The sequence below is a fragment of the Sorex fumeus genome, unplaced genomic scaffold (assembly GCF_029834395.1).
Source record: "Sorex fumeus unplaced genomic scaffold, SorFum_2.1 ptg000026l, whole genome shotgun sequence".
Classification (NCBI taxonomy): Eukaryota; Metazoa; Chordata; class Mammalia; order Eulipotyphla; family Soricidae; genus Sorex; species Sorex fumeus.
In genome coordinates this window covers 10,932,988-10,960,190 of record NW_026606083.1, presented here as the reverse complement: position 1 = coordinate 10,960,190, position 27,203 = coordinate 10,932,988, and the positions used below count along the sequence as shown (strand labels likewise).

Below are 27,203 nucleotides of genomic sequence, written 5' to 3'. Positions count from 1 at the left end.
GGATTTGTGTCTGATTAGAACGTTGGGAGAAACAGCCCTGTTTCAATACTGCCACAGAGATCCAACAGAATAATGGGGGCACTGAGAGGAAGGACAGGGGTTCGAGGGCTCACAGCTGACTCTGATTTGGTCCCCACCACCACAGAAGGTCCCCCAAATTCCTGCAGGAGTGATCCCTGAGCACTGGATCAGGAGTAAGTCCTGAGCACAACTTGGTGTATCCCCCTTCAAAAAAAAAATTAACAAAGTAAGGGACAAAATATTCTTATTTCACCGACTTACCTTTAATTGATTGGGCTGGAGCAATAGCATAGCAGGTAAGGCATTTGCCTTGCATGCGGCCGACCCGGGTTCGATTCTTCCGCCCCTCTCAGAGAGCCCAGCAAGCTACTGAGAGTATTTCACCCTCACAGCAGAGCCTGGCAAGCTACCCGTGATGTATTCGATATGCCAAAAACAGTAACAACAGTCTCACAATGGAGATGTTAATGGTGCCTGCTTGAGCAAATCGATGAACAACGGGAGGACAGTGCTACCTTACTAGATCAATGGTTGTTGTCTTTTATAGGTTTATTCTGAAATCAGATTTCTTTCCAGCTTAAGTGGTTCCGGGTAAATTGGTTTTAGTCTCTGCAGTTTGAATGCTTTGAATGCAATGCTGGTGATATCAACCTATTTTAGTACCTTTTTTTCTTTTTTTAATGGTGCATCTGAAATGGTCTCTGGTACATTCCTGACAGCTAGTGACCAACAGGACTTCTTTCCAGCCTGGGTTTCCGAGAGGGCTGAACTCAAACTTTTTTTTCTTCCGCTCCCGTGTCCTTTCCAGGGGGAGCATGTCACATCCTAACATGCCTGCTGGATGAATCAGCGCTGACAGCAGGGACGTTCCTGGAAGCCAGATTCTCCATCAGCGATTGGCGATCACCAGACCCGCCAGGCCGCCTTCCCCGTCAGTCCCCACATATGCACATGCCTTAGCGAGGTGGCCTGAGTTTGATGCCTGGACAGGTAACCCGACAAGAATGTGACCATGATCTTCATTGCATAGAGTTACAGTATTGAACCTTATGTAATTTTTTGAGCGTCCAAACATTTATTGATTAGGGGGACACACCAATGACACTTGAAGCCACACGTGGGTCAGTGCTCAGGGGCCACACCTACTGGTGCTCAGGGGACCTTGGCTGGTTGGAATCAATGTCAGCATTGTCATGGCAGTGGCTCTGAGCAGGTCAAGTGCCTTGAAGTCTGTTCTATCGCTCTCTCTCTCTCCCAAGTATTGTACTTTATTTATTTATTTATTTATTTGTTTATTTATTTATTTATTTTATTGAGGGGAGTGTGTTGGGCTATACCCAGCAGTGCCCAGGGCTTATTCCTGGCTCTGTGCTCAGGAGTTAAATTGGGTTGGTCAAGTGCAAGGAAGTACCTTAATTCCTGTACTATTTCTCTGCCCTACAGTATTATAACTTATTTATTTTTTTATTGATAGCATTAAGTGGGACTGGAGATGTCTCTTGGATTGTCAGAAGCGTGCCTTTGAGGCTATGATGATGGGTTCTGTAGAGACCAAAGCGTCACTTGGAGATCACTTGAGTGCAAAAACAAACAAGCTTCCTTAAGTGAAAGGGCCGGGAAGGTGGCTTGGGCAGAGCACTTGTGTGTGTGAGCCCCTGAGTTCAATCCCCAGCAGCGCCAAAACAAAACATGTGGAGAAGTAGAAAAGAGATCTTGAGGGGCCGGAGCCATAGCACAGCGGGTAGGGTGTTTGCCTTGCACGCAGCCGACCCGGGTCAATTCCCAGCATCCCATATGGTCCCCCGAGCACCGCTAGGAGTAATTACTGAGTGCATGAGCCAGGAATAACCTCTGTGCATCGCCGGGTGTGACCCAAAAAGAAAAAGAAAAGAGATCTTGAGCCCCCACTCTACATTCCGGTAAAGGCTTACTGAAAGGGGGCTTTAAAATCCTGGACTTGGGGCCTGAGTGATAGCATAGCATTTGCCTTACACACAGTTGACCTGGGTTCAATCCCTGGCATCCCATATGGTCCGCTGGGCACCACCAGTAGTAATTCCTGAGTGCAGAGCCAGGAGTAACCCCTGAGCATTGCTGGGTGTGCCCCCATGCCAAAAAGAGGCAAAAAAAAAAAATCCTGGGTCAAAATGCTGTTTGTAATCAGGATGTGAGGGCTAGGCATAACAAGGTGACTTTGGGTTTTGATTTGGGGCCACACCTGGTGGTGCTCAGACCTTACTCCTGGCTCTGTGCTCAGTGATCACTCTGAGTGGGGCTTGGTGACTCTACGGGGTGCCAGAATGAATGAACCTGGTTTGGCCACGTGCAAAGCAGGTACCCTGCCAGCTGTACTGTTGCTCTAGCCCCTGGCTTTGGTTTCTTATCAGCTACAATTGAATTATGATCATATATATTTAAATATGTGAAATAGGTGCGATCCTGTGCTCACACCCTTACAGTTAGGAAGAGCAGAGTAAGTTGGAACACAGCTAGAAAACTCATAAGCTAGAAATTAGCACTCTGTCCACGGCAGATGGTATCACTTTGCTGAAATCAAATCACTGCTCTGGCATTAATAGTAAATCTATTTGTGTGTTCAGATTTCACTTGTGGGGATGATTGTTTGGATGTGGAGCCATGGGTCTCATCTGAGCCATGCCTCAGGAATAATGCTGGTTTTCCTTTGAAAGAAAGAGTTTTCTCTTCTCTCTGCATTATTTGTATTGTTCCGGGCCTCCCCAGTGCTGCTGAGAGTGACTAGGGCACTGCCTGGCTGTCCGGGAATGGAGGTCTGGTGCGAGGGATCAAACGTGGAGCTCTGTGCCCACGCTCTCCAGCCCTCTGCTCCAGCTCCATGGTTCCCTGTGCAATATTTCATTTTTGGGGGGAAAGGGGCACACCTGGTGGTGCTCAGGGGTTACTCCTGGCTCTGCACTCAGGAATTACTCCTGGGGGGTGCTTGGAGGAGCATATGGGATGCCAGGAATTGAACCCAGGTCGGTCGCATGGAAGGCAAACGCCCTTCCCGCTGGACTATCACCCTGTGCAATATTTCAAAGAAACCGTCTAATTTGTTTTCTCCTCAATCCCTATTTGGTTTGGGGGACACACCTGGTGCTCAGGGCTCTCTCCTGGAGGTGCTGGAGAATGGGACCACCTGTGGCGCCGGGGATGGAACCAGGGTCAATGGTGCATGACACCCGTGCTGTCCCCTCGTTCTGTCTCTCCAGTTCTAGGTTTTCTCCTCTCTTGAGAAGTGTTACACCCATTAAGTGCCAGATGCCCGCCTGCCTACCGCCAGTTGGTGGCACCAGCTGGTGGTGCTCGGGGCGTTTGTTAGCATTGAGGATCAGTTTTGTAGAGACTCGCAGGGCTAACGTGGGTTTGCTTCCCCAAACGTTGTGAGAGCAGATAAGGGAGGTTCAGAGTCCATCGGTCATGAACGCATGCCTGGTCAGAGCACAGTAACAGAGCCAAAGGTTGGTGTGGGGGGTTGCCTGGGTTTTCTTTAGTGGGGTGGCACACCTGGGAGTGCTCAGGGCTGACGCCTGAATCTGCACTCAGAGATCACTCCTGGCAGGCTTGGAGGACCATACGGGGTGCAGGGGATCGAACCCAAGTTGGCTGCATGCAGGCAAGCGCCCTACCTGCTGTACTATCACTCCAGGTCCTGGTTGCCTGATTTAATCTTTCTAGATGATTCCCCACCATATCTGTGTCACAAGAGCGCCTGTACCCCGGTGTCTCAAGCCCCAGCATTTGTCATTTATGTAAGTTTCATTGAGGATTGAAGGAAACTCTGGCATGCAGGCTGTTCCTTTGGGATTGCCAATCCTTCCGCTAGGGAGCAGAAGGCTGGGTTCCCGGCTGACACTGAGAGCAGGTTCGTGGGAGCCCTGGATTCCGTGAGTTCCTGTTCTCAGGGGGTGGGGTCACACGCAAGATGGGGGGCCCCTGTGGTGTGTGGGCCAGTTCTGCTCCCTGAAGATAGGTCTCCAAGCTGTCCAACAGGGTGCACATTACCACCACCCAGTCATCTGATGTCACTCCACGCCCAGAGATGGTACTTAGAGGTAAGGGCTTTGGGGTGTTGAGGTGGTCATAGAGATGCACCCTGATAAATGGGGTTTGTGTCTCTGAAGTCACCCTGGAGCACTCCTTTGTTGCCTGGGTCACATGAAGACTCAGCCAGAAGGTGGCCGGCCCGTGCCCAGGAAGTGGGTTCCCACGGAATGTGCCGGTACCTTGATCTTGGACTTCCTTGACTGCGGAGCTGTGAGAAACGCATGTTTATTGTTTGACTTGCCCAGTGCTGGTGTTTTTATTAGCGCAGTCCCAACCGACAAGGACACGCCAAATGCCTCCCTTCACCGGCACTGTCTCGCCCTGTTTAAAGTTGTATTTATAGTTGTTTATAGTTGTATCTGGGGAGTTAAAAGAAGATCCAAAAGAGAAGGTGGCTCTGCATTGCTCTGGGGGTCTCCAAATGAGCCCACAGGTGGGCCAAGGTGCAAATGCTCCTACCAACATTCTGGTTACCATGACGAGGCTGTGGACAAAGAGGCCCCTGGACTATTGGTTTGCCACACCCAAATGCCAGCAGGAGCCCTCCATGGGGATCAGGAGTGCTGTGTCTGCTGCCCCTGGAAAGAACAGACCTGCTCTCTGTGTAAAGGCCGAAAAAGGGCCGGGAGCTGTAGTACAGCAGGTAGAGCACTTGCCTTGCCCACGGTCTGATCCGAGGCATCCCTTAAGGCCCCCCAAGCCTCATCAGGAGTGAACCCTGAACAAGAACCAGGAGTCATCCCTGAGCACTGTTAGGTGTGGTCCCAAACCAAATAAGGTGAAAAGGAGAACTATATCATTTGCTAACTAGACTCTAAATCTTGCTATAATCAAAGTTAAATACCCCTGGGCCTGGAGAGATTAGGGCACAGTTAGGGCACAGGCCTTGCATGTAGCTGATCCCAGCGTGATCCCAGGCACCACAGAAGGTCCCCTGCACCCCTCGGTGGGCAGCCCCAACTCTGCTTGAGGCCCCAGAGGCTTTTGGGAAGTGCTTTCATAGGATTCCTCCACACAGGGTTTGCTGAAGTTTTGCATAATCTGAGTTAATCTGGGTGCTGTCCCAGAAAAGCCTCGTGCTGCTGCCTGGCTTCTTGTGGCTCATCCCTTGCGCGTTGGTGGTCTCTGACGTCTCAGGGATTCTTCTGTAGCTTCTGAAGGGTCCACCCTTCCCTGGATGGGGACTTAGGTTTCTCCATCTGGGTGGTGCCTCAGTTTCTCCTTTTCAAAGAGCTCAGGATTTGTATCTCAAAGGGATATAGCTGCGTGTCCCGGGGCTGCTTCCGAGCTAGGGAGTCTCTCAGGTTTTATTATTTCCTGAAAGCTCCGGCCCGGCACCGCCCCCACCTCTCTGCCTGTAACAGTTTGCCCGGAACCATCACTCAGGGGTGAGACCGTCTGGGAAGGAGCCTTTGCCTCTCCCGCTGCATCTTCCCCGCATAGCCTTAAGTTGTCTTTTGTACCTTCACTTCCAAGATGACCAAAAGGGCCGTGACCACGTGCAGCCCATCTGCTGCACCCACTGTGGATGAGGCTATTAAGGCGTTTGCTGTTAGGAACACAGGAGAGGCTGAAGCTGGGAGGAACATTCCCGCAGAGAGCATTTCCACTGCTTCTGTGCACTCCGAGCTGTACGTCAAGTCCTGCGGCTGTGGGGTCAAGCCATTCACAGCTAGGGGGTGAGGGACCATCCTCGTGAAGCCCACCGGGACCGACCTTCTCTCCCCCAGTGAGGCTCAGACCTGCGGGTGTACCCCCAGACCTCTACCAAAACTCACGCCAGGCAACTACGGACCTGAAGAACCTGAAGACAAACTCCTCTTGGGGAAAATAAAGTGGACTTAAAAAAAAAAAGGATTGCTTTTAGTGTTTGAGGGTGCACCTGGTGGTGCCCGGGGTCCCTCTGCCTGAAGTATGTCTAAGAAGCATCACCTCTGAGACCATGAAATGTTGCAGGTAAGTGGGTCCATAATGCCGGTTCCCCTGGCACCCTGCTGGACGCCCCAGCCCATTCAGCTTTGATGCTCAGGTGGGCATAGGTGGCTTCTGTCTCCGGTGTGTCTGCAGCAGTGGGCCAGCGGGAGGCTGAGGGGAAACACATGTCCAGCCCCCTCGGCCCTCTGAGCTGCACCCGCAGAGGACCCATGGCGAGCCGGTCTGGAGCTAGGAGCTGCCATCAGCCCGAGGGATTCCGACTGACCTGGGATATGCGGGCCCCTCATGTCCCAGCAGCTTTGGGGAGTCTGCAGTGAGCACGGGGTAGGGAGGTCAGAGCTCTCATGGGCTTTTGGAACTTTGTGGTTCGGGGCCTCTCCTGCGGCGTGGGGACCTCTTCCCAGCTTAACGCTTATTGCACCCAGGTGCTTGCTTCAAAGTCAGTGCCTAGATTTTTGAGCTGTCCCCCAGCCCCAAGAACTGCATGTTTGTTTAATTATTATTATTATTATTTTGGTTTTTGGGCTACACTTGGTGGTGCTCAGGGGTTACACCTGGCTCTGCACTCAGGAATTACTCCTGGTGGTGCTTGGGGACCATATGGGAAGCTGGGAATCGAAGCTATGTCAGCCACGTGCAAGGCAAACTCCCTCCCCACTGTGCTATTGCTCCAGACTCCCTCCTCCCACTCCCCAAGAAGTACAACTTTAAAGACTCATTTCAGCACTTGTGCAGCATTCAACCGTCTATTGGGGCTATGTGGGAGCCCAAATAACTCCCAACATGCCCTTTTGTTTGGGCTCTTTAAAAAAATTGACATTTGTGCAAGGTTGTTAGTGCGTAAGACATTGTTTTTTCCCCACAATTCACAATTACCTGACTCGGGGAGGAAATATACATGAAATGAATAACCACATTGACAACATGATCCAGAAAAAATTAATATTTTTTTTTGTTGTTATTGTTTTGTTTGGAGGGTCACACTTGGCAGTGTTCGGGGGTCACTTCTAGCCATGCCCCAGGGCCCACCCAGGAACTAGAGCAGACCTAGGACTCAGAACAGGCAACCTGGGTGCAAAGTGCTTTGAACTCCCCAGCCTCTATTAAACTTTTTATATTAAAACTAGTGGGAAATATGGGACTGGAGTGATAGCACAGTGGGTAGGGTGTTTGCCTTGCACGCGGCTGACCCAGGTTCGATTCCCAGCATCCCATATGGTCCCCTGAGCACCGCCAGGGGTAATTCCTGAGTGCAGAGCCAGGAGTAACCCCTGTGCATCACCGGGTGTGACCCAAAAAGAAAAAAAAACTAGTGGGAAATAGCTGAACATTTTTTAATTTTTTTTTGTAGGAGTACTGCTATTTATTCAGCCACTGATTAGCTGATTGAATTGTGCATGAACTCCACCTTACTTTTTTCCCCATTTTTTATAATTTTATTTATTGAATCACCATGAGAGCAGTTACAAAGCTTTTGGGTCTAAGTCTCAGTCATACAATGAAACACCCGTACCTTCACCAGTGCCCATTCTCCACCACCAAAAATCCCAGTATACCCCCATCCCACACCCTCCCCCTGCCTGTGGGGCAGATGATTTCTACATTACTCTCTCTCTACTTTGATCACATTCACTATTTCGACACCAGACCCACCATTATTTGAGATTTTACCCCAACACTCATAGCTGAACATTTAGCTGAACATTTTTTTGTTGTGTGTGTTGTGTGCGCTGATATTTATTCATTTGTTTATTGATAGAGATCGGTTGTCTTCTACCTTACAGCGCAGCAAATGTGGAGTGCTACTCTTGGTGCGTCAGTTGGGTAGAGCATGAAACCTAGCCCGGAGGCCTCTCCTTCCCTCTCTCCCTCTCTCTCTCACTGTCTGTTCCCTCTCCTTCTCTTTCCCTCAGGGTCTTCTTCCTCTCTCTCTCCCTCAGTGTCCTCTCCCTCTCCCTCTCTGTCCCTCACTATTGTCTCCTTCTCTCCCCCTCACTATCCTCTCCCTCTCTCTCCCTCACTAGATTCTCTTGTTCTTTCCTCACTGCCTTCTCCCTCCCTCTCTTTCCCTCAGGGCCCTCTCCCTCTCTCTCAGGCACCACTCCCAGCCAGCAGACTCTTGGGGAGGCCTGTAAGCTTTGGCCTGCCTTTGGGACCTGACTCTTGGTCTCACTGTTCATCAGCTTGCCTCACAGACGGACTTTCTTATTAGCACGGGTAGCTGGGGTTTGACAATGCATGTGTTGACTGTGGACCTTGGCGTCTGTTGGTTACAATGTCAACTGTCCCTGCTGTGGCCAGTGAGCTGGACTGGGACTCAGCTGAGCTGTCTTTGCTGACCTAATCCAGGGCGCTGCTGTGACAGAGTGTGTGTTTCAATCCCAGTAAGGTCTGGGCTTTGAGATTTTTTTTTAATGTAAGAGTACTGCTATTTATTCAGCCACTGATTAGGCTGATAGAATTGGGCATGAACTCCACCTTACTTTTTTTTCCCCATTTTTTATAATTTTATTTATTGAATCACTGTGAGAGCAGATACAAAGCTTTCGGGTTTAAATCTCGGTCATACAATGAAACACCTGTACCTTCATAGTGCCCATTCTCCACCCCCAAAATCCCCAGTATACCCCCATCCCATACCCTCCCTTTACCTGTGGGGCAGATGATTTCCACATTACTCTCTCTCTACTTTGATTGCATTCAATATTTTGACACCAGACCCACCATTATTATTTGGGACTTTACCCCAACACTCAGGGGCTGGAGCGATAGCACAGCGGGTAGGGCGTTCACCTTATAAGCGGCCAACATGGCCAACCCGAGTTCGATTCCTCCGCCCCTCTCGGAGAGCCCGGCAAGCTACCGAGAGTATTCGATATGCCAGGCACAGTAACAACAAAGTCTCCAATGGAGACGTTACTGGGCCCGCTCAAGCAAATCGACGATCAACGGGAGGGCCTTTACCTTTTTACCTTTACCCCAACACTCAGATATGCTGAAAAGGCAACAGTAGACAATTTGTTTTCTATTGCTGGTTATGAATAACATATGATGTCATGCAGCAGCAGTAGTGGCTGCGTGATTTTGAAATTTTGAAATTTTAACAATTAAATATGAAGGGATTTCTGCCAAAACCTGCTGGGTTCTGAGATTTATTCCTTAGTCTCTTGGATCATGACCATTAAGCACCTTGATCAGGTGCCAGAGATGCCGTTTGTGGGCGGCAACTCAGGGTCTCATTGGGACAGGGAGGAAAGGGCCAGCTCCACCCCCATCCCGTGATCACTGCAGGCTCAAACCTGACTGTCCAATGGCCTCTGGAGGATGGTGGCCAGCTGGCCGCCAGGGGGAACAGGCCAGGGTACAAAACCTATTCCCACCTGGGGTGGCCCAGTGCTGGTAACCTACTGCAGGGACCGGACACATTTCTGCCAAAAGCCGCTGGGTTCCGAGATTTGTTTCTGAGTCTCTGGGATTGTGGCCATTAAGTGGCTTAATCAGGAGTCAGAGAGGCCATTCATAGGTGGCGACTCGGGGTCTTGTTGGGACAGGGAGGAAAGGGCTGGCTCCACCCCATCCCATGAGGCCCCGCTTGTCTTATCACTGTGGCCCCAGACCTGACTGTCCAGTGGTCTCTGGTGGATGGCAGCCACTGAGCCGCCAAGGGGGAGCAGGCGAAAAGACAGCACCCTTTCCCCCCTGGGGTGGCCCAGCGACAGTAACTACCACAGGGTCCGGATGCATTTCTGCCAAAAGCCGCTGGGTTTCGAGATTTGTTTCTGAGTCTCTGGGATCATGGCCGTTATGCAGCTTGATCAGGAGCCAGAGAGGCCATTCGTGGGTGGTGACTCAAGGTCTCGTTGGGATGGTGAGGCAAGGGCCGGCTCCACCCCCATCCTGTGAGGCCCCATGTGTCTTGTCACTGTGGGCCCAAACCTGACTGTCCAGTGGCCTCTGGAGGATGGCGGCCACTGAGCTGCTGGGGGAACAGGCCAAGGCACAAAACCTATTCCCACCTGGGGTGACCCGGCGCCGATAACCTACTCAGGGACTGGACGTATTTCTGCCCAAAACCGTTGGGTTTCGAGATTTGTTTCTAAGTCTCTGGGATCATGGCCTTTATGCACTTTTATCAGGAACCAGAGAGGCCATGCCTCCAAGTATATAGCTGAGCCAGAGGTGGTTTGTGGGTGTGTCTCCCACGTACCCAACTTTTGGCTGTTTACTTTCCTGGTAAACTTTGCCCCAAGGTTTTGGGGTCTGGCCAAAGGCACAGCAGCAATCTTGGGGTATCTGGAAGTCTGAAAGCGCCTGCTGATGCACTCGCCTTACATGTACAGATTGACTGCTGGCGGTACCATACCCCCTGGGCTTTGAGTTTTTGGAGAGTTCCAGGTCTTTCCTGGGCAATGAGTTCAGTGATGGATTTCTATCTGCAAATGATATCAGTATTCCTTTCACGTGGGGGTATGGACTGCAAGCATGCTCCACTTGAGTTACCCCAGGGTTTAGTAATTCCCCCAGAGATCCAGGGCTCTCTGAGGAAAGATTCTGGGATGGGAGAGAGCATCCAAGAGTTTATGATGGCTCAAGTCCATGGACCACGGGGGCATGACTCCGAGTGTAGGCGTGTCCTCACAGAAGGCACGATTCCAGGGTCTGGCATTAGAGTGCCTCTGACCTCCACTTTTTTTTTTTTTGACTATTACATGCCAAATATTGGCTTTATTTTTTATTTATTTATTTTTTAATTAGTAAAAAACCATGAGGTACAGTTGTAGACTTACAAATTTTTGTGCTTGGGTTTCAGTTGTATAATGATCGAGTACCAATCCCTCCACCAGTGCCCATTCTCTACCACCACTAATCCCAGTATCCCTCCCACCCCACATCCCCCCATCCCACCCTGCCTCTGTGGCAGGGCACTCCCTTCTGTTCTCTCTCTTATTTTGGGTGCTGTGGTTTGCAAAAGAGGCATTGAGTGGCAATCATGTTCGGTCTAGAGTATACTTTCGGCATGCTTCTCCCATATTGGGAGGATCCTCCCAACACCCTTTATTTGGTGCTCCCTTCTCTATCTGAGCTGCCTTTATCCCTAGAGTGTGCAGCTGGCCTCCAAGCCATGGAGTAAACCTCCTGGTATTTATCTCGGCTATTCTTGGGTGTTAGTCTCCTATTTTGTTACTTTATGTTCTCCAGATGAATGCAATCTTTCTATGTTTGTCCCTCTCTCTGACTCATTTCGCTTAGCATGATACTTTTCATTACATACCACTTGTATGTAAATTTCATGATTTCATCCTTTCTGACAACTACATAGTACTTCATTGTGTAGATGTACCAAAGTTTCTTTAACCAGTCATCTATTCTCGGGCACTCAGGTTTTTCCAGATTATAGCTATTATAAACAGTGCTGCAATGAACAGACAAATGCAGATGTCGCTTCAACTATACTTTTTTGCCTTCCGGGGTATATTCCCAGGAGTGGTATTGCTGGGTCAAATGGGAGCTCAATTTCTAGTTTTTTGAGATTCGTCCATACTATTTTCCAAAAGGGCTTCCCACCAGCAGTGAAGGAGGGTCTCTTTCTCGCCACATCCGCACCAACACTGGTTGCTTTTGTTCATTTGGATGTGGGCCAGTCTCTGTGGTGTGAGATGACATCTCATTGTTGTTTTGATCTGCATCTCCTGATGATTAATGATGTAGAGCATTTTCTCATGTGCCTTTTAGCCATTTGGATTTCTTCTTTGAGAAAGTTTCTGTTCATTTCGTCGCCCCATTTTTGGATGGGGTTGGATGTTTTCTTCTTGTGGAGTTCAACCAGTACTTTGTATATCCTTGATATCAACCCCTTGTCGGATGTGTATTCGGTGAATATCCTTTCCCATTCTGTAGGCTGTCTTAGTATTTTTGACCCCCACTCTTAGAGGCTTGCTCATAGCCTTGGGAGAGGGACATAAATGTCAAAGCAATGCAAGAAGTATTTGATGAAATCTTGTGGGGTATTGACGACCCAGGTGACACGGAATAGGCATGTGGGAACTTGGCCTTGAGAATCAGATAGCAGGACGAATTAGGGGGTACAGCCGTGTTGAAGAAGGATGAGAAGATGAGGCGGGTGCAATCTGGGAGGGCTGGATTTTCTACATTTCTGAGTGATGTGGCTTATGGAAGTATAGGTTAGGTATGTGTAACATGAACATTCATGCATGCAGAGCTTGGGGGGATGGCAACAGGCAACAGAGCACTAATCTGGGAGCATTGTTGTTAGCCTGACTCAGGCCAGAATATAATACTTGCGTGTCCACAGAAAGATTTCATCTTAGTATAGGAGAGATGATTCTACACCCAGAAACTTAAGTTAAATGAATACAATCAAGATAGAAGGTGTTCTTGCTGGAAATGGAGTAGTAAGTACTCCAAAAGAAGAAGGTCTTCATCTCTGAATGAGGAGGAAAGGAGGTGATTCCATTAAAAATCCTTCATGCTCTATGGAAAAAAGTCATTTAGCAATCTGCCACAGAAAGCCCAGAACCTTCAACTGGAATAGAGAACCACACTGTTCTTTATGTTTCTATCTGATGAACACAAAACACAAGTTTGGTGAGGCTAAGTATCATGTTTCTTCATCCTTGATACTAGAGTGTATTATAGGATACTTGGTATTTGTAGAGTTTAACAAGTGGGCCCCGGAGAGATAGCATAGTGGATAGTGCACTTGCTTTGCATGCAACTGACCTAGGTTCAATTCCCAGAATCCCATACAGTTCCCTGAGCCCTGCCAAGAGTGATCCTTAAGCCCAGAGCCAGGGAGGGAAAGGGTATCTCTCCCTTCTGCCTCCCCACCCACCCCCCCAGCAGCAAGGTGGCCAATGCCTCAGAGCTTATTGGAAAGCCAGGTATGAGCCGGCGGTGATGGGACAACTGCAGCCTCATGGGAAGGGTGGCGGTACTGGCTCGTCCTTCACGCCCTACCAAGGTCATGAGTTGCCCCCCACAAGAGCCTCTCCGGCACGGCCATGGCTCCAGAGGCACAGAAACCAATCTCGTAATTATCTGGCTCTTGGCAGAAATCCCTTCAGACTTAATTAGTAAAGTATCAGAAATCCAAAATTGTGCGGCTGCTATTGTGACATCATATAGTTTTCATAACCAGCTATAGAAAACAAATTATTTCACAATGCCTTTTCAAGCAATTCTGATTGTTGGGGGGAAATTCTGAACAATAATGGTGCATCTTTTGTCGAAATAATGAATGTGATCAATGTAGAGAAGAGTTAAGTAGAAATCATCTGCCTCACGGGCGTTGGGAGGGGTGGGAGGGGGGTATATTGGGGTTCTTGGTGGTGAAAAATGAGTTCTGGTGAAGGGAAAGGTGTTCGATCATTGTATGACCAAGACTTAGACCTGAAAGCTTTGTAACTTTTCCCACAGTGATTCAATAAATAAATATAACAACAACAACAACAACAAAAGCCCAGAGCCAGGAGTTGGCCCTGAGCACTGCTCTATGTGTCCCCCCCACCCAAATAAGTGATCAAATTAGCAAATCAATACTATAGTTATTAAGCCCTAGATTTAGAAAGATAGGCTTTTGGGGGGGCATACTGAGAGTGGGCACCAAGGATCAAACCTGAGGTTCCTGTTTGCAAAGAATGAGCTCCAACCCACAAATCATCTCCCTGGACCTTACTTTTAGTTCTTAGACCAGTTTAAGGTTCACCGTGAAATAGAAGGAAAGAGAATTCCCAGAGGCCGTCACTCATGGCTTCCTCCATCCATATTCCCACCAAAGGAAAGAATCAGAAATTGAGGGCTGCTACATTAACACATCCTAGTTATTTGAATCCAGCGTTTGCCTTGGGCTCACTCTTGGTGCTGTGTTTTATGACTTTGGATCAATGTGTCTGACATTGCAGTACCATGCAGAGTGTTCGCTCAGCCCTTTAAATCCTCTGTGCACTGCCAGGCCATCCTCCCCTCCCCCGACCCCAAGGACCCACAAGGACCCACTGATGTTTCTTTTCTCTCTAGTTTTGCCTTTTCCTCACTGTCTGGGTCATTGCCCCAGACAGTATATGGCTTTCTGTCATTTCTAAGAAGTCTTCCTTGAGCATAAACCTAACTTCTTTTTTGTCAGCCCGAGTTAGGTAGTTTCAATCCGAGACCAGTGCCAAGCTACCGCATAGGGGAGACCATTTGAGACCTCCCCTGCACCCTTTTGAAGTCTATCTGATCCAAGAAAGGAAAGAGGGACAGCTCGTAAAAGTGGGGTGTCTGATGTTAAGGGGATTTACAGCTTTTCTTCTCAAGTTCTGCCTCTTTTGTATGTTCTCAGAAAGCCTTGATGAAAGAAAGGAAGAGTGAAAAGAGAGGGAAGAAGGGAGCTTTCGAGTCCATGGCGGGTAGTCATTTAACTCTGATCCAGCCTGTGGTTTGGTTTCAACATAATACCACTCATGTCTGCGCGGAGGCCAACCACCAGCCATCCGGTTTTTGTTTTCAGAGGCATGTGTTAAGCTTGAAGTAACAAAGCCTTTAGGGGAAGTTCATTATATCCCTTCATTCAATTAGGGGTAATGAGTGACCATGGAGTGGTGAAATAGCAACGGAACTGAGAAAACTTAGAAGAGAAATGGGCTCTTGGTGAGAGACAAAGATTGTGAGAAGGTACTCAGTCTCCGAGCTGCCACTGACCGAGTTTACTGAATAATGTTGGGGTGCTTTCCCCCTTGCTTTCGGTGGACTGTGAATGGACAATAGATTTGTTGTCACTCCCTTCCTTCCCAAAACTTACCCGGCGTTGGGCCAGGAGCAACAATATAGTGGGGACGGCATTTGCCTTGCATGCAGCTAACTCATGTTCAATCCCCAGCTTCTCATATGGTACCCTCAGAGACGCCAGGAATGATTTGTGAGTACAGAGCCAGGAGTAACCCCTGAGCACTGCTGGGTGTGACCCCCAAACAAAACAAAAAACAAAAGAACTTAACCAGTGCAGATGATGACACTAGATTCTGATGACACGATGGCATTAATGTAAGCTCTCCATTGGCTTACCACCTCCCCAAGGTTCTTGATCTTTATGCCCACCACTGAATCAGTGTTAGGTCCTCTGAGGATACTTTTTGGCTAAAAGAGTACGTGAATGAATGAATTTCCATAAATTAATAGAAGTGAATTGAAGACCAAGACCAAGCATAAAAATGAATTCTGCTAAAATGCGTTCATCTCTATACAGGTTTCATTAACAAAATATCAGACTTGCTTTCTGAAAGTAAAGGCTTTTTCTTTTGGCTGCCTAGTGAGTTAAGTCTAAACTCCTTCATCCACTCGTCCATGGTCTCCGGGATGCTTTGCTTGTGAGCGATTCTCCTAGGGTGATTCATATGATCGGACAGAGTGGTCCAGCTAACCATGTGATCGTTCCCTGTTTTTAAACAAGGACCTTCATGCTCCCCTGCTGTTTGATTCCTTCTTTCCAGGTCAAATCCTACCTCCTCTGTTACAACTTCTCTGAGCTGGTCTCCAGCATTCATTTCTTTCCTTTGTCACTCGCCCCATATTCAGTTGGTGAACCATGCCTTGGGGAGGCAACCAGAACCCATCACTAGTGCTGGAGCTGGCTGAGCTGGCTGAGGGCACTGGACTCCTGTAGTCAGACCATAAGTTCTGATTCCACTTATATTAGGGCCTGGGGCTGGAGAAAAAGTGATCAGGGGTGGAGCATAAGCCTTGCCTGTTTGAGGCCCTGGTTTTGATCCCCGGCCCTGGGCTCCATCCCAAGCCCTTTGGACACAACAAAGCCAAACCTCAACAGTGTATCCCTGGGCTTGAGACAAGTGTTTGCTAAGGTTACTCTTCTCTGACAGAGAGAAGGGAGACCCCTGGGAATGGCTGGAGCTGATGGGTGGGAGGCGGGTAAAGAAACTGGGCCTTGAGTGTGCCAGTGACTCCCACAGAGCCCTTCCTGCCCCCCTCTCAGTGACAGCAGCAGCACGAGGGCAGCCTCATGAGCTCGTCAGAGCAGCCTTGGGTTCTGGGGATCGTGCTGCCTCCAATAAACCAGCGATTCCATGGCTCTCCTCAGCACTCACCGAGTCCCATCTGTGGGCCTCTCCTTAGTGTCTCGTCCACTGATTCCTAGATATTTCTATTTGTATGTAGAGTTAGCTCACAGTACTGATAAAATATACTAGATATACGAGTACAGAATTGACAAACAGCTGTGCAATCCAGTCCAGAGATTATTCCGAGCCATTCATTTAAAAACACAAGTTTGGGCCAGAGAGACAGCTTGGGATGGGGGGTTAAGGTACTTGCAGCACATATGGCCAACTCCAGTTCTATCTCAGGATACCTCAGAGAGTCCCCTGAGCAACTCCAGGAGTGACCCCTGAGCACAGAGCCAAGAGTAAGCATTGAGGAGAGCCAGGTGTGGCCCCCAAACAAACAATAATTAACAAATGCTTTTTTCCAAGGTTAGGTAAATTTTAGCAGTTAGTCTAGGTCAGTGAACTTACCTATTTCACTGGTAATTTTTATTGGTTAAGAAATCTGAAGTTAGTATAAATACTACAACATAGAACTCTTAGAAGAATACAAAGCTTAATAGCTATATTGACTTTGTCTGTGGATGTTTAAATATGATACTAAGATCATGGGATGGAGCTATAGCACAGCGGGTAGGGCATTTGCCTTGCACTCAGCCCACCTGGCCAACCTGGGCTCGATTCTTCCACCCCTCTCGGAGAGCTCAGCAAGCTACCGAGAGTATCTTGCCTGCACGGCAAAGCCTGGCAAGCTACCCGTGACGTATTCAATAGGCCAAAAACAGTAACAACAAGTCTCACAATGGAGACATTACTGGGCCCTCTCGAGCAAATTGATGAACAATGGGAGGACAGTGCTACAGTGCTAAGATCACAATAAAAAACAAAAATTCGTTTGATTGGATATCCTCAAACCTGAAAGCATTTTCCCACCAAAGGATAGCATCAATGTAGTGCAAAACAACCCTAGGGAACAAAAAAAGTACTTGTAAGTCATATTTCTGAGAAACATCAAATTGCTTAAAGAATTTTTTTTTAGTTTCATGAGAACTTTTATTTAAAAAATTTTTTGAATATCTGAATTTACTTTTTAAATTGAATCATCATGAGATACATAGTTACAAAGTTATTAATGATTGGGTTTCAATCATACAATGTTCCAACACCTGTCCCTCCACCAGTGTAATTTCCCAGCACCAATGACCCCCAGTTTCACTCCCCCCAACCCCAACTCCCCGACCCCCCAGCCTACCTCTATGGCAGGCACATCTTCCCTCTCTATCTAGCTCTCTCTATTTAGTGCTCTCTCTCTCTCTCATTTTGGGCATTATAGTTTGTAGTACAGATGCTGAAAGATTATCGTGTATATCTCTTTACCTACTCTCAACATGCCGTTCTTGTCTGGATGATCATTTCCAACTAGTTTTGTCACACTGGCCCCTTCTCTTCTCTCTTTTTTTAAATTTTTATGTTGTTTACATTCATTGATTACATTCAATATTTCAACACCAATCCCACCACCATTACATCTTCCCAACACTATTATTTTGAATTTTCTCACCACCTTTTAAGTCTGCCTACCAGGGGCAGATGCTAGATAATTTATTTTCTATTTCTTATTATGAATATCATGAGAGGTCACGTGCTTCTGGAATTCTACAGTTGTAAATGGTTGGGGTCCAGAGACATCTCTGTAGGGAGCTGATCCATTTTGAGATTCATTTGGGAGTCTCTGGATCAAGGCTGTTGATGCACTGAGATGGTGTTTGAAGGCAGCATGGGCGTGATAGCCAGGACCCCAAGCGGGCAGATGGGGAGATGGGGAGGTGTTTGAATACTGTCTCCGCTGCCGCTGTGTTTGTCCTCTATCTTAACTACCCGCCTGACACTGGGCGTTTCTTTTTATTTATTTATTTAAAAATTTTTCTTTTACTTTTTAAATAATGTAGGAGGACTTCTATTTGTTCAGCCATTGATTAAGCTAATTGAATTGGGCACAAACTCCACATTACTTTTTTATTTTATTGTGACAATAGAGGCGTTGGTGGTGTTGGTGTCCTCGTCAACACAAACTTGGCTATGAGCATTGATTCATTCAAATGCTTAACAACCCAAATCGGACGCTTATGCTTGAATAGATGTGGCTCACTGCTGGCAATTTCTTTTTTCTTTCTTTTTTTAAAAAAAATTTATTTATTGAATCACCGTGAGAAAAGTTACAAAGCTTTTAGGTTTAAGTCTTGGTCAAAAAATTATCAAACACCTCTCTCTTCACCAGTAATTATTTTTCACCACCAAGAACCACAATATACCCACCCCCCATTCCCACCCCTCCCAATGCCTGTGAGGCAGATGATTTCTACTTAACTTTCTCTCTCTACTTTGAATACATTCTTTATTTCTACAAAAGATGCACCATTATTGTTTGGAATTTCCCCCCAACAATCAGAACTGCTGAAAAGACATTGTGAAATAATTTGTTTTCTATTGCTGGTTATGAAAACTATATGATGTTGTGTGGTCACAATTGTGGCCACGCGGTTTTGGATTTCTAATATTTTATTAATTAAGTCTGAAGGGATTTTGCCAAGAGCCAGATAGTTATGAGATTGGTTTCTATGCATCTGGTGCCATGGCCGTGCCAGAGAGCCACTCGTGGCGGGCAACTCATGGCCTTCGTTGGGCATGAAGGACGAGCCGGTTCCACCCCCCTTCCCATGGGGCTGCAGTTGCCCTGTCACCGCTAGTTCATACCTGGCTTTCCAATAAGCTCTGAGGTGGCGGCCACTGTGCTGCGGGGGTTGGGGGAGGGAAGGGGAAGGCTGAAGAGACAGACACCCTTTCCCTCCTGGGGGGCATGGCGCCAGAGTTTAGCACATAGTCCATTCACATTTCTGCCGCAAGCTACTGGGCTCTGAATTAGGTCCATTTGCCTCTGGTGCTATGACCGAGCAGGAGAGCCACTCATGAGGTGCAACTCATAGCCTCCGTTGGGCGTGAAGGATGAGCCAGTTCCGCACCCACCCCTTCCCATGAGGCTGCAGTTGCCCCGTCAACGGCTGGCAATTTCTATCTTCGTTGTCTATGCACCAACATCCAACTACAATGAAGAAGAAATTGAGAAGTTCTACATGGAATTGGAGAAGTTCTATAAAGAAGACCACACCTTCTACAAGATCATTGTTGGTGATTTTAATGCCAAGATAGGACTGAGAAGTTTGCCCAAAGAACTTCACATCGGGACCTGTGGCCTAGAATGGAATGAACAGGGCAAGAGACTGTCTTGAATTCATCATGTCAACCAAGAGCATCCATGGTAACTCACAGTTCCAGAAGGCCGAATCTAAACGTTGGACATGAGAGTCTCCCGGTGGACAGTTCCACAATGAAACTGACCACATCATATTCAATGAACAGTTTTACCTGACCAAGGTCGCTGTTGTCCCAAAATTCCAAATGGGGTTGAACCACCGTCTCCTTCGTATAAAATTCTACTTCACAGAGCGGGGAGAAAGGGTTGCAAAGTTTAAGAAGAGAACTCCCAGAACAACCGCCAACTGGGGATTCTTTGGCACTATTGCAGCAACATAGGAAGATGTCGTTGTTGATGACATCGACGAGGAATATGATGGTTCAGCACCCCCATAATTGTGCAAAGAATGCTGAGAGAGAGAAAGCCACAAAAGACTCCTGTCTTCGGAAACTCTCAAGCTCATTTGTCAATGTGGCTTGGTGCGAGCCTCAGGCAATCACAAGTTAATGTCTGAGCTCGCAAAGCAGTGCAGAGAAGCGATAAAGGAAGACCTCAAAAAGAGAAGAAAAGCAGTGCTGACCGATGCAACAGAAACTGAGAAAAGTATTCGCAATGCCCGCCTGTCCTTCGCCAACTACAAGACCAAGATGACTGCCTTTCGACGTCCTGATGGATCTATCACATTTTCCAGCAGGGCAATGGAGAAGATTATCTACTACTTCTACTCGGATCTCTCTGGTAGCCATGTCCACCTGCCCACATACCAAAATGGATATGTCGTTTCCAACGTTCTCCCTTCCGAAATCCGACATGCCATTTAGTTGGTAAAGAAGCGTACAGCACCCAGTCCAGACAAGGTCAGACCCAAACACCTGAAGAATCTGCCACCAGTACTTGTCAATACACTGGCATGGCTTTTCACACACTACCTGTCTGAATGCAAGGTTTCGTCCCAATGCAGGACCGTTCTGTTGCACAAGAAGGAGACATCCATGACACTGGCAACTATCACCCAATCTACCTGTTGTCTGTCATCTACAAATTGTTCACTTGAATCATCCTGGATAGAATAGGCAGAACACTAGACAAAAGACAGCCATGTGAGCAAGCTGGTTTCCAAAAAGAATTCAGCACAATCAACCACATCCATATGGTGAACAAACTCATTGAGGTTTCTCAGGAGTTCAAGACGCTGCTCTGTCTAACATTCATTGATTTAAAGAAGGCCTTTGATTCTGTTGAGACTGAAGTGGTCATTGAAGCCCTAGCCAAACAGGGCGTTCAAACTCAGTACATGAGGATCCTCCGTGAGCTGTATTACGGATTCACCACCAGGATCTTACCATTCTACAAAGAAGTGATCATCGATGTCAAGAGAGGGGTTCAGCAGGGTGATACTATTTCACCGAGACTCTTCTGTGCCACACTCAAGAATGTCAGTCGACGACTGGAATGGGAAGGAACGGGAGTGGAGATAGATGGTTGGCAACTAAACCACCTCCACTTCGCTGATGGCATTGTTCTAATAACACCAAACATTAGCCAAGCAGCATGAATGCTGGCCGACTTGGACCGTGAGTGTAGAAAGGTCAGACTGCAGCTGAATCTCACGAAGACAATGTTCATGAAAAACGGACTAGTTCCTGATGTTCCATTTGCTCTTAAAAGAATGAACATCTCGGAATGCAAGTTATGTGTACCTAGGTCGAGAACTCAACATGACGAACCACCTGGCACCTGATCTGCGCAGGAGAAAGAGAGTGGCGTGGAACACCTTCAAGAGCGTTGAAGAAATAGCTAAGTGGAAGAAGAACCTCTGGCTCTGGGCACATCTTTTCGATTCCACCATTTTTCCTGCACCAACATACGCTTCAGAGACCTGGGCCCTATGAAAAAAGGATGAGAACACTATTCGGGTCTCCCAATGAGGAATCTAAAAAGCTATGCTCAAATAAGAGAAGGAATCTGGAGTTCCAACCTCCATCAATGATCGAGAATCAGGGACTCTGTCTCGTTTGCCAAGGCATCGAAAATCAGATGGGCTGGACACGTAATGCGATTTAGAGATGATCGCTGGACTAGAGCCATTACTGACTGGATTCCACGGGACATCAAAAGAACACCTGGCCACCCACCTACGAGATGGTTGGTCTTCTTCATCAAGACCCTGAATGAATGGTTTGAGGCTCTTCATGTTCCTGGAGCGAGCAGATGCCACTGGGCTACACTAGCATGAGACAGGGATGAATGGAGACATTACTGGCACCTGCTCGAGCAAATTGATGAGTAACGGGATGTCAAGTGATCAAGTGATCATTGTGAGATAGAGTTACAAAGCTTTCATGTTTGAGATTCAGCCATACGATGATGGAACACCCATCCCTCCACCAGTGCACATTTTCCACCACCGTTGTCTCCCGGCTCTTCCCCCGCCTACATCCTAGTCCTCACCCTGCCTGTATGGCAGACAATTTCCCCAATATTCTCTCTCTAATTTTGTGCATTATTTTTTGCTTGAATTTCCCCACCACCATTCAAGTCTATTTACCAGGTGCAGATACTAGATAATATATTTTCCATTGCTCATTTTGAATATCGTGAGAGCTTGCGCTGCCGCAGATTGTAAATGTAAATTTCTAGATTGTAAATGGTTGGGTTCCAGAGGCATCTCTGTATGGCAATAATTATTTTGGGATTCAATTGGGAGTCTCTGGGCCAGGGATATTGGTGCCTTAACATGGCGTCTGGAGGCAAATTGTGGGTGTGACAGTCAGTCTTCTGGGAGGATAGGGACCTGGGGAAGGACAGCCTGGGTGCTCTGCTGCCATGTGTCCTGGAGATGTATCCTGAACCTGCATACCTGGGCCTTGCTTGTGGAAGCTCTCAGTCACTGGGATTCCATCTGGAGTAGGTGAGGAGACTGCACCTGCCCCATCTGGGGTGCGACCCTGAGCATTTCTAATTCAGTCCCCTGTACTCAATCTCTGATGGTGCAGCCTTGAGTGGTTTCCTTGATCCTTACAGAATCCTGCCTGGGATACAGTTTTATTGCATTTAACATTTAGGAGGTAGAGATAGTACAGTGGTTAGTGCACAAGTCTATCACATGCCTGACCCGAGTTTGATTCCTGACTCCTCATGTTTCCTGAGCATTGCTAGATCCCACCTGTAGCCCTAGAAGTCTCCAAACACTGCTGGGTTTGCCTGGGTAATTTCTAGCACCATGAGTCTTTGTGAACAACCCCTAGTCCATTTGGCTGAGAATCATTGATGACCTCGCCCTGCCTCCTAAGTTCCCCCACAAAGCCCCCCTAAATATTGAACATTTACTAAAATACAAAAATAATAAGAATTTGGGCTGGAGCGATAGCACAGCCGGTAGGGCATTTGCCTTGCACGCAGCCAGCATGGCCAACACAGGTTCAATTTTCAGCACCCCATATGGTCCCCTGAGCACCGCCAGGAGCAATTCCTGAGTGCATGAGCCAGGAGTAACCCCTGAGCATCATTGCCGGGTGTGACCCAAAAAGCAAAAAAAAAAAAAAAAAAGAATTTGTTGAATGTCTGCTACTAATTGGGGGTGGGGGGAGCAGTTATTCTACATACTTCGTCCTAGTTGCTCCTCTTCACGGCCTATCAGCCTATGCGGGTATCGATCTTTTCAGTCACAGCCCTCATTTGGCGTTGGAAGAAACTGAGGCAGAAGCTTAGGGACTAGCCACAGCCACATGCTTCCACCCCTCAGTTACAAGTTTATCCTTGATCTGTGGTGAAGGACTCGTGAAGCCCGAAACCGGAACTGTGGGGCTCAGCTTCTCTTTTCAGAGGGATAAGTTGGTGTGTAGACGGTCGTCTCTTGCCGGTACCCCCTAGGGATGTGCACCCAGACCTAGTCATCAGATGCCCGTGGCTCTGCCGCCAACAGAGTCCTGACATTAAGTTCGAGAAGGGTCTCCACCAGCTTTTTGGGGTTAGGGCCAAACCCAGGGCAGGAAAGCTGACAGGCAGAGGCTCGTGGGACCTCCTGCCCACATTTCCGTAGTAGCAGACAGGAAAGAGAAGCAGAGGCCAGACAGTTTCCATCTGTTGTTTATTTGGGGTCTCTAGTCTAGCCTCTTGGGGGCCACCCCGACTTCCCTATTCATAGCCAGAGCACGTGGCACTCGTGCCAGCCTGTTAGAGTCAGATGTGATTGTGAAGAACTTGGCTTTGCTGCCACCTGAAATTCAAGGTTACTGTGCTGTCCTCCAGGGCAGGTGCCTCACCCCTTCTCTAAGGGAAAAGCAGAGAGCAGCTCAGGAAGAGCAGCCCTGATCGCCACAGTGTGTCTCTTCACCCATTCAGCCTTCCACCACTCACTCTGGTTCATTCTGACACCTACTTATTCATTTTTTATTTTTTGGGTTACACCTGGCGATGCTCAGAAGTTACTCCTTGCTCTGCACTCAGGAATCACTCCTGGCAGTGCTTAGGGGATCATATGGGATGCCGGGGATTGAACCTGGGTTGGCCACATGCCAGGCAAACAGCCTACCCGCAGTGCTATTGCTCCAGCCATCTACTTATTTTTCTTTTAAAGGCTTTAGCTAAATGATGCTGTGTCAAGCTTTAGCACCTTATTTTTATCAACGTTTTCTAATTATCTGTAGGTGCATAATCCCCTGCCCCCAACTGAGTGGCCCCAGCCACCCTTTGTTACTATCCCCATACTGTGGGGCAGCAGGCTCATCTGAGAGGACCTCATTTGGGTTTCTCCCCGGGCAGTGCAGTGGGGTGCCAGCTGGGCTGAGCAGAATGGTCTAGAAGGCCCAGCTTCTACTCCCCCCGCCCCCCCCGCCGCCATGGTCTTCTATAGTGACTGAGTTCCAGAGGGAGGGAATGTGCTGAAGATAGAGACTGACTTCCCTCTCCCTCTCCCTTTCCTTTTTCTTCTCCCTTTCCCTCTCCTTCTCCTTCTCCCTCTCCTTCTCCTTCTTTTTTCTCCTTCTTCTCCCTCTCCTTCTCCTTCTCCTTTTCCTTCTCCTTTTTTCTCCTTCTCCTTCTCCCTCTCCTTCTTTTTCTCCTTCTCCCTCCTTCTTCTCCTTCTCCCTCCTCTTCTTCTCCCTCTCCTTTCTCCTTTCACTCTCCTTCTTCCTCCCTTATTTTCTTCCTCCTTCCCTGTCCTCCTTCCATCTTCCTTCCTCCATTCTTTCCTTCTTCCATCCCAGTCTTCTTTACTTGTTTCCTTTTTGTGTTTTTGGGCTCCATGCAGCAGTGCTCAGGGCCTACTCCTGGCTTAGTGCTCAGGGATCACTCCCAGTGGGGCTCAGGGACCCATATATGACTCTGGGATTGTGCCAGGACTGGTCATGGGCAAGGCAAATACCTTCATCTCTGTACTATCTCTCACACCCCCTTTTTTTCCTTTAAGGGCCTCCTAAGAGTTCTCAGGGGCCTAGGGGCCCCGCCCAGTGGAGACTTCCATGACTCTTGGGTCTGGCAGTACAATTCAAGAGTCTGTGGCTGGGGTGCTCTATGGGCCCTGGGGTGCTGGGGACCATGGCAGTGCTCAGGGGCCTCCAAGGCCCAGCAGTGCTTAGTGGAGGGGGGGTGTCACATGATCCTGGGGGCGTCAAACCATAGGCCATGCAAGGCATACACCCCCATGCCCTCTCCCAGAACCCCCCTCTTTCTTTTTGTCAAAGTGAGTCACAGGTGCCACACAACTCAGAGAAGGCGGTGTGAGAGACTGGGGATGCTGGAGGCATGGCGGGGAACCCTCATCACTGGGAAAAACTAATAAGAGCAAAGAGTTTGAGGGGCTGGGGGCTAGTTCAGAAGGCTGGAGCAGTGCCTTGGTGCCTTGGTTCAATTCCCAGCATCTCAGGGTCCTCTGAGTACCACCAGGAGACAGCCCCAAGCTGAGCATTGCGGGGTGTGGTTCAAAAATTCAAAAAGAGAAAAAAAAGTGGAATCAAGTTACAAACACACCAAGCGGTGTTTTCCAAGTGATAAGACGTTGTGGAGTCTGGCCTTGAGGTAACTGTTCTGCTGCGTCATTGGTAGCAGGCTGGCTTGTAAGCAGAGGACATGAGGCCCTTGGAGGTGGTCACGGGCACTGGGCCTGTCACTGGACTTTCTTTCTGGAACAGCCCCTCTGAGCATATGAGGAAAGTTAGGAACGTCTCTGCCCGGGAAGAGCGGCTATTCACACACTTCTCTTCCTTTATTCCTTCCTCCCTGCCCCTTCCCTTCCTCCTGCATTTATTTATAGAGCTGATTCTGGGTCAGACACCAATCTAGTCCAAGGGACAGAGGAGAGAAGGGTTCCTCAGTCAGGTGCAATTCTTTCTATGCAGTGTACAGCACACCAGGAAAGAAACAAATGGATGAGGAAGGCCTCCTGGAATTATCAGTAGCCAATCCTACACACAGTGCCTGGGAAAGAGTAGGGGGTCCCAGTCCTGTGAACTCCTCCTTACTTAGCGACCGAAAACATCTTTTCTCTTTCTTTCTCTCTCTCTTTCTCTCTCTCTCTCTCTCTCTCTCTCTCTCTCTCTCTCTCTCTCTCTCTCTCAGCTCTTTTGGGTCACATGTGGCAATGCTCAGGGGTTACTCCTGGCTCTGCACTCAGGAATCACTCTTGACGGTGTTCAGGGGACTATATGGGATGCTGGGGATTGAACACAGGTTGGCTGCGTGCAAAGCAAACACCCTCCCCACTGTACTATCGCTCTGGCCCCCCAAAATGTCTTTTTATTTATTCATTTATATTCTGGGGGGTCTCCAAAGCAGGGCTTGGGGACCCTGGGACCACTCCCACTGACACTGGGTCTGGTTCTGCTGTGGGCCAGCAGTGCTGGATTGCCTGGGGTCCAACAATGTGCTGGAAGCAAGGACGGGTATGAGCTGGATCCCAGGCCTCACAGGCAGCTGTGTGCTCAGGCCTTGGCACTCTCTCCTGCTCTGCATTCTATGTTGATTCCGCTAGGTGATTCTTAATTTTAATTTTTTTGGGGGGAAGCCACATATGGCAGTGCTCTTGGCTGATTCCTGGCTCTGTGCTCAGGGATCACTCTTGGTGGCATGCACACACATACACACACGCGCATATCCATAAACACATATCCACACACACACACACACACACAGACACACACAGACACACAGACACACACAGTCACACAGAGTGCCTGTCAGAAACTGTCTGCTTTTTTCCCCTTACAAAAGTCTCAGGGGTCAAATCGCCAGGATTCAGTCTGGAGCCCCAGTTTACAGGAGACACAAAAGATTGACCTTCCACAGTCTGGAGGTGACAGTGAAGGATGGTTGCTCTGGGGGAACTTCCTCCCTGTACTCTGTTTTCAATAGAACCAGTACCTCTGGCCTTAGTTACTAGGACGCCAGGCTGGGATTGAAACAGACTTTTGCCTTTGGTGGCTGATTAGTTCCATCAGCCTCTGCTCTGACCTGGACCCTCAAAGTGCACAGGGCCTCCTCCCACCTCAGGGCTCAGGATTTGTTCTCAGGTGCTCAAGGGACCATGCCATGCTGGGGATCAAACCTGGGGCTCCTGCTTGCAAAGCCCAGGCTCAGCCTGTTGGGCCACCTTGAGCTTAATGATATGTAACTTTATTTGGTTTTAGGTCACACCTGCTGATGTTCAGGTGTTACTCCTGGCTCTGCACTCAGAAATCACTCCTGGCAGTGCTTGAGGGACTGTATGGGATACCAACAATCGATCCAGAGTCTGCTGCCTGAAAGGCCAACATTCTACCCTTTGCACTATCACTCTGGCCTCAGTATGTAAGTTCTGCAAAACTAAACTGTTAATATTGATGCTATTCTATTTGGATACTTGCAGCATGGTTCTGTACCTTTGATATTGATGCACT

General features: G+C 48.3%; 1 protein-coding gene across 1 annotated transcript in view; it reads right to left on the bottom strand.

Annotated features, from left to right (window-relative positions):
• Positions 1 to 25,679, bottom strand: part of SEC61A2 (SEC61 translocon subunit alpha 2) — a 257,743-nt gene extending 232,064 nt beyond the window's left edge. Inside the window, exon 1 of the mRNA XM_056114702.1 lies at positions 25,671 to 25,679. The gene's annotated coding sequence lies outside the window, so the exon portion shown is untranslated. The remainder of the gene's footprint in view (positions 1 to 25,670) is intronic.
• Positions 25,680 to 27,203: the final 1,524 nt, after the last annotated feature.